The following is an 8,541-nucleotide window of genomic DNA, read 5'->3' as shown; positions in this document are numbered from 1 at the left end:
GACTGACTTTATTTACCTAGGAGATGTAGAAAACATCAAAGAAACACGCTCCCAGAGTCCAGAATGAGTTCGCCGATGCATTGGCTACCCTACCCTCTATGGTACAACATCCAGATAAGAACTTCATTGATCCCATTCCCGTGAAGATCTATGATCAACCAGCTTACTATGCTCATGTCAAAGAAGAAGCAGATGGAAAACCTTGGTTTCACGACATCAGGGAATTTTCGGCCGAAGGAAAATACCCAGAGCTTGTAAATGCTATTCAGAAGCGCAGTCTGCGAAGATTGTCCAACAATTTCTTCCACAGTAGAGGAATCCTGTATAGGAGAACTCCGGATTTGGGTTTGCTAAGGTGTGTTGATGCAAAGGAAGCATCCAAACTGTTAGAGGAAGTTCATGCTGGGACTTGTGGTCCACATATGAACGGTTTTGTCTTAGCCAAGAAGATACTCCGGGCAGGTTATTTCTGGATGACTATGGAAACGGACTGCATCTAGTATGTGCGGAAGTGCCACCGCTGTCAGATCCATGCAGACATGATAGAAGTGCCTCCAAATGAGCTTAATGCAACAAGCTCGCCATGGCCGTTCGTCGCATGGGGAATGGATGTTATCGGACCAATCGAACCTGCCGCATCAAATGGGCACAGGTTTATCCTAGTAGCAATTGATTATTTCACTAAATGGGTTGAAGCAGCATCTTATAGAGTAGTGACCAAGAACGTCGTGGCAGACTTTGTCCGTGACCGTATCATTTGTCGATTCGGGATCCCAGAATCAGTCATTACTGACAACGGTTCCAACCTCAACAATGATTTGATGAAAGCCATGTGTGAAACCTTCAAGATCAAACACAAGAATTTCACAGCCTACAGGCCTCAGATGAACGGAGCTGTAGAAGCCGCCAATAAGAACATCAAGAAGATATTGAGAAAGATGGTAGAAAAGCATAAGCAGTGGCATGAGAAGCTGTCATTTGCTTTGTTAGGGTATCGCACCACAGTCCGCACATCGACTGGTGCAACTCCCTATATGCTGGTTTATGGTACAAAAGCGGTCATCCCCGCCGAGGTAGAAATTCCATCCCTAAGAATCATACAAGAAGTAGAAATCGACGATGTAGAATGGGTACAGAGTCGTTACGAACAGTTAGCTCTCATAGATGGAAAGAGAATGAACGCGGTTTGCCATGGTCAACTTTACCAGAACAGAATGACCAGAGCCTTCAACAAGAGAGTCAGACCAAGACGGTATACACCAGGGAAGCTGGTGTTGAAGAAGATTTTTCTACATCAAGATGAAGCCAAAGGGAAATTCTCCCCTAACTGGCAAGGTCCATACATGGTTCATCGGGTTCTGACAGGAGGAGCCCTCATACTTGCAGAAATGGACGGAGAAGTTTGGCCAAAACCAATAAATTCAGTTGCAGTCAAGCGATACTATGTGTAACCATTTATGATATCATTATGTAATTTGAACTATGTCTGACCTGATTCCCGTTTAAGAGGGGATACGTAGGCAGCTTTATGGGTTCGGTCACAATTCAATAGAATTTTCATTTCCCCCCCGCAATTGGAAACTGGGGCAGAATTTTGAGGAGGACCCTCAAAATTCCGAAGTAACTTCAGTCGATCATTGCAAACAGCCGTCAGAAGCATCAACCCACTAAACTGGGGCAGAATTTTGAGGAGGACCCTCAAAATTCCGGAGCGAGAGAGGTTGCAATGTCTTGAACCGCGTCGTCACCGTCGGTTCATCTAAAAGAAAACTAATTTCATTTATGTATTTACGTTACTTTTTTTACTAAGTCATACATGACTATTATGAAATTGCTTTGTTTAGCAACACTACCCCAACGATACACAACGCCAAGCAGGACAAGCGAAGTGCACGGGGAATACGAACTAACCTCCCCCCTCTACAAAACTCACGATTTTTCTTTGGATGCAGGTACCCAAGTCACAAATCAACCTTCACACCTACTCACAATTGCTACCCGTACATGATATCCCCAGCTGCCACAATATCGCGGTCAGCTATCAGCTAAGAGATTTTACTACCATTCGTCTTTTATTTTCTGCATTGCATAAGGCTACTATTCTGCCTTCCGAGGTTAAGCTCTACCTCCACCTGCATTTTCTGCATTGTATAAGGCTACTATTCTGCCTTCCGAGGTTAAGCTCTACCTCCACCTGCATTTTCTGCATTGCATAAGGCTACTATTCTGCCTTCCGAGACTAAGCTCTGTCTCCACCTGCATTTTCTGCATTGCATAAGGCTACTATTCTGCCTTCCGAGACTAAGCTCTGTCTCCACCTGCATTCTCTGCATTGCATAAGGCTACTATTCTGCCTTCCGAGACTAAGCTCTGTCTCCACCTACATTCTCTGCATTGCATAAGGCTACTATTCTGCCTTCCAAGGTTAAGCTCTACCTCCACCTGTATTTTCTGCATTGCATAAGGCTACTATTCTGCCTTCCGAGGTTAAGCTCTACCTCCATTTGCATTTCTCTGCATTGCACAAGGCTATTATTCTGCCTTCCGAGGTTAAGCTCTACTCCATTTGCATCTCTTTGCATTGCATAAGGCTACTATCCCGCCTTCCGAGACTAAGCTCTGTCTCCATTTGCACGGCTAAAATATCGCCACTTCATTTTAATCTTGCATCGACTGAAATATCGCCATTTTATTTTAAGACGGAATTACGTAATAATACACTCCAAAAGTTAACTTTGCAACCGGATGACCCAAATTTAAGATTACAAATATGTAGCCCAATATTATTTGGCTCAGATCCGAAAAAAACCTTCATGCCCTTTTTATCTGACGCAAATTTTTCATGGTTTTTCGTTCTATTTCTTACCCAAGTTTATACATCTTATCCCAGCTATAAACATGCAAAAAATAGACCTAAAATCTCTTATTTTTCAAGTTCTATATAGATGAATTTGCTCCAAAGTTTCTGATTTGACAGAAAACTCAACAAGAAAAGAAAAATTTGAAAATTCATCATTTAGTAGAGAAATCAACGGAAAAATTAACTTTATATATAAATTGTTAGATAAAAGTGAGAAAAATACAAAAATTCTATTTTCAATTTTAACTGCATCTGTACAGTAATGTATATTGATGTATAAGTTTGTATTAACTTGTATATGAAATGTTGAATAATGTATACCAGTATTTCGCTGGCAAAAAAAAAAAAGCAAACTCAGTGTTAATAGAAAACATAGAGAATACGAACTAAAAGCAAAAAGAAAAATCTAAACAAAAAGTAACCAAAACAAAAGCAAAAGTGAACTGTGGAAAAACTAAAAATAAAAAACATGCAACAAAACTAAAATTTTGAGCATGAAAGAGAAACTTACTTCAAAAAAATGATTAATGTTGTATAACAGTATTTTCACACCCAATATACAATATTATATAATATTATACCCTCATTATAATTTTGTATAATGTTGGATAATATTGTATAATGATGTAGAACGGTGTATAAAAACTGGATTTCATCTTGACCTTCCTTCTTCAACTAGTATGCTTCCCTAAACCAATGTTAATCAAACACAGTTAACCCAGCACTCAAGATTCTTATCATTACAAGCTTTTACAATAATTTTTAACTTAACCTCATCACTTTAGAGTTAGATTTTCCAAATCTGAGTTGAACTTAGAGCTTCAAAGCTCCTTCAATGAAGTTTAGAATATGGATGCAACAAAACTTCAATTTTAAATTTGGACACACATAAATCGAGATTCAAATATTTGATATCTATAAAAAATTATGAAGATTAAGCAACTTAGTAGAGAAAGTTTGAGTTCTACAAATATTCAGATCTATGTGAGTGAGAGAAGAGAAAGAAAGGAAAAAGCAAAGAGAGGCGGGTTGAGAGTATAGAGTGTGCTGGGGAAAAATGAAAATAAAGAAACCCTAAAAGTGTGTTTGTAATAGTGGCTAAAGACTGAAAGTTTTCTTTCTGATTATGTACAACCTGGGCCAAATTAGGTAAGGACTTCAAACGTGGGCCATTTTCGGTTGGGCTGTTAGGCCAAGTGACAAGGGCTGTAATTATCCCTTATTTTAATCCTGCATCGGCTGAAATATCGCCACTTCATTTTAATCTTGCATCAGCTGAAATATCTCCACTTATATTTACACTTTACATCGGCTGAAATATCGCCATTTCGTTTAAATCTTGCATTGGCTGAAACATCGCCACTTCATTTTAATCTTGCGTCGGCTGAAATATCGCCATTTTATCTTAATCTTGCATAGGCTGAAAGATCGCCAAATCCTGCATTTCATGGGCTGAAAGATCGCCAAAATCATCCGAAGGCGTCATCGTTCAGAGGCACCATTTTCATAGCCCGAGAACATCAAGCCATGGCCTGAGGACCCCACTTTATCTCAGCATCGCATTATTCAAAGGCATCATGGTTCGGAGGCATCATTCTCATAGCCCGAGAGCATAATTTCATAGCCTACGAATCCTTTATTATGTGTTTCATGGCTCAGGACACCATAGTCCGAGGACGTCATCCTAACCGTCCAAAGACAGCATTCATGGTCCAACGGGAACTTGCATCACGTTTAAATTTACGCACAATATATGTTGCTATTATTCATTTGCAGGTACACCGACTAGCAACGGCCGTCTCGGCAGGAGCAATCCCGCTCCAGTTCCCGCAGCCTATTAGACTCTGACCATCCTTCTCAACCTGAACATCGCGTCCGCTTTTCGAAAATCTCCATCGGCATATTCCGCCAATGGGTCCTGAACTACATATGGCCTGATTCCTGTAAGACCAGGGATATGTATGCAGCTCAGGAGCCAGAGCTCGGTCAAAATTCGTCAAATCATTTCATTCGGTCAAAATTGGCCATCATATCTTTACCCGACAACTCTTTCATCCTTCCCGGGTGAAGAGGGGCAGCTGTTGATACCTAATTTTTTTCCTATATACTTTTATATGCAAAATACTTTCAAAATAGCATGCACATGCATATATAAGCATGCCCAAGAGTGTTGGTATTTTTTCCTAATTTTTAAAGATTTTAAAATCAATAGATAATGTGGCGATCTTTCAGCCATGCAATGTAGATAAGGTGGCGATCTTTCAGATGCAAATGTAGATAAAGTGGCGATCTTTCAGCCATGCAAATGTAGATAAGGTGGTGATCTTTCAGCCGTGCAATGTAGATAAGGTGGCGATCTTTCAGCCATGCAATGTAAACAAGGTGGTGATCTTTCAGCCATGCAAATGTAAATAATGTGGCGATCTTTCAGCCATGCAATGTGGATGGAGGTAGAGCTTAACCTCGGAAGGCAGAATGGTAGCCTTATACAAGAAATAAAGGGCAAATGGTGATAGAGCCTTCTTAGCTAATAGCAGATTGCGGTATCGTGATTGCTGGGGACATTGTGACACACGGAATATCCCCGGCGTGCGTCGATAGCAAATATTGGTAAGTGCGATAGTTCTGAGAATTGTATTTCTGAACAATGTATGTCTCATGAGTATATAGCATGCCTGATGCTTTCGTAATCCCAGTACCTGCATCCAAAGAAAAATCGTGAGTTTTGTAGAGGGAGGAGGTCAGTTCGTATCCCTGATGGCTCTGCTACACCTATTCGGCTTTGATCTGGTAATACGGTATGTATCATTGGGGTAACGTTGCTAAACAAGGCGATTTCGATAATAAACATGCATGAATTTGTAAAAATATGACATAAGTATACAATTAAGAAATAACTTTTAGATGAACCGACGACTGTGACGTGGCTCAAGACATTGCGACCTCTCTTGCTACGGAATTTTGAGGGTCCTCCTCAAAATTCTGCCCTAGTTTAATGGGTTGACGTTTCTGACTGCTGCTAGTGCGACGATCGGCTGAGATTACTTCGGAATTTTGAGGGTTCTCCTCAAAATTCTGCCCCAGTTTCCAATTTGGGGGGGGGGGGAATGAAAATTTTATTGAATTCTGACCGAACCCATAGGGCTGCCTACGTATCCCCTCTTAAACGGGAATCAGGTCAGACGTAGTTAAAATTACATCACATAGGGGAAACATATAGATTGCACATAGTAACGCTTGACTGCATCTGAATTAATTGGCTTTGGCCAGATCTCTCCGTCCATTTCTGCAAGTATGAGGGCCCCTCCTGTCAAAACCCGGTGAACAATGTACGGACCCTGCCAGTTGGGAGAGAACTTCCTTTTGGCCTTGTCTTGATGTGGAAAAATTCTCTTTAATACCAGCTGCCCCGGTGTGAACTGTCTTGGCTTGACTCTTTTGTTGAAGGCTCTGGACATTCTATTCTGATAGAGTTGACCATGGCAAACTGCGTTCATCCTCTTTCCGTCTATAAGAGCTAGTTGCTCATAACGACTTTTCACCCATTCTGCGTCGTCGAGCTCAGCTTCCTGTATGATCCTTAGGGAAGGAATTTTTACTTCGGCAGGAATGACGGCTTCTGTACCACAAACCAGCATATAGGGGGTTGCCCCGGTTGATGTGCGAACTGTGGTGCGATACCCCAATAGAGCAAATGCTAACTTCTCGTGCCAGTGTTTATGCTTTTCTATCATTTTCCTCAATATTTTCTTGACATTCTTGTTGGCGGCTTCCACAGCTCCATTCATTTGAGGCTTGTAGGCTGTGGAATTCTTGTGGCTAATGTTGAAGGTTTTGCACATGCTTTTCATTAGGTCACTGTTGAGATTGAAGCCAATATCAGTGATGATCGACTCTGGGATACCGAATCGATAAATAATACGGTCGCGGACGATGTCTGCCACGACTTTCTCAGTTACTGCTCTGTAAGATGCTATTTCGACCCACTTGGTGAAATAATCGATGGCTACTAGGATAAACCTGTGTCCGCTTGAAGCAGTGGGCTCGATTGGACCAATAACATCCATTCCCTAAGCGGCGAACGGCCAAGGTGAGCTTGTTGCATTAAGTTCATTTGGAGGCACTTTTATCATGTCGGCATGAATCTGACAGCGATGGCATTTCCGGACGTACTGGATGCAACCTGTTTCCATAGTCATCCAAAAGTAACCAGCGAGGAGTATCTTCTTTGCTAAAACAAAACTATTCATATGTGGACCACAGGTCCCAGTGTGAATTTCTTCTAGCAGCTTGGATGCTTCCTTTGCGTCGACACACCTAAACAATCCCAAATCAGGAGTCCTCCTATATAGTATTCCTCCGCTGTGGAAGAAATTATTGGATAACCTCCGAAGCGTGCGCTTCTGAATAGGATTTGCAAGTTCTGGATACTCTCCTTTTGTCAAACATTCCTTGATATCCTGAAACCAAGGCTTTCCGTCTGCTTCTCCTTCGACATGGGCACAATAAGCTGGCTGATCATGGATTTTTACTGGAATGGGATCAATGAAGTTCTTGTTTGGATGTGGTATTATGGATGATAGGGTAGCCAATGCATCGGCGAACTCATTCTGGACTCTGGGAACATGTTGGAACTCCGTCTTCGTGGACCTCTTTCTCAATTCCTGTACATGATGCAGATACGGGGTATCTTGGAGTTTTTGGCTGCCCATTCTTCTCGTACCTGATGTATGAGTAAATCTGAATCTCTAATCACTAGTAACTCCTGAATGTTCATGTCAATGGCCATCTTGAGCCCTAGGATGCAGGCTTCGTATTCAGCCATATTGTTGGTGCAGGGGAACCTGAGTTTGGCAGACAACGGATAATGCTGATCGGTTTCTGATACCAGGACGGCTCCTATGCCAACTCCTTTGAAATTTGCTGCTCTATCGAAAAACAATCTCCAACCATTATAGGATTCTGCAATGTCTTCTCCTATGAGTGATACCTCTTCGTCAGGAAAATACGTTTTCAGGGGTTCGTATTTTCTATCTACGAGATTTTCCGCAAGGTGATTTGCTAGTGCCTGTCCCTTGATTGCCTTCTGAGTTACATAGACAATGTCGAATTCACTCAACAGGATTTTCCACTTGGCCAGCTTGCCAGTGGGCATGGGCTTCTGAAAGATGTACTTCAAAGGATCCATCCTTGATATGAGATATGTAGTATAGGCACAGAAGTAATGCCTCAGTTTCTGAGCCACCCAGGTCAGAGCACAACAAGTGCGTTCCAAAAGAGAATACCGGGCCTCATACGGAGTGAACTTCTTGCTGAGATAATAAATGGCTTGTTCCTTTCTCCTGTTTCATCATGTTGCCCCAGAACGCAACCGGAAGCTCCGTCCAACACCGCAAGGTAGAGTAATAAGGGTCTACCTGGCTCAGGCGGGACCAAGACTGGTGGTGTTGACAGGTACTCCTTGATTTTGTTGAAGGCCCTTTGACAGTCATCGGTCCATTTGGTAGCAGCGTCCTTCTTCAACATCTTAAAAATAGGCTCGCAGATGACTGTGGATTGTGCTATGAACCGGCTGATGTAGTTGAGTCTTCCCAAGAAACTCATCACGTCCTTTTTGTTCTTTGGCGGTGGTAGTTCTTGAATGGCTTTGACTTTTGATGGATCCAGTTCTATTCCTCGGT

This window comes from Nicotiana attenuata, chromosome 7, assembly GCF_001879085.1.
Source record: "Nicotiana attenuata strain UT chromosome 7, NIATTr2, whole genome shotgun sequence".
NCBI classification, from domain to species: domain Eukaryota; kingdom Viridiplantae; phylum Streptophyta; class Magnoliopsida; order Solanales; family Solanaceae; genus Nicotiana; species Nicotiana attenuata.
The sequence above is the reverse complement of the archived record's forward strand: the minus strand, read 5'-3'. Positions refer to the sequence as shown.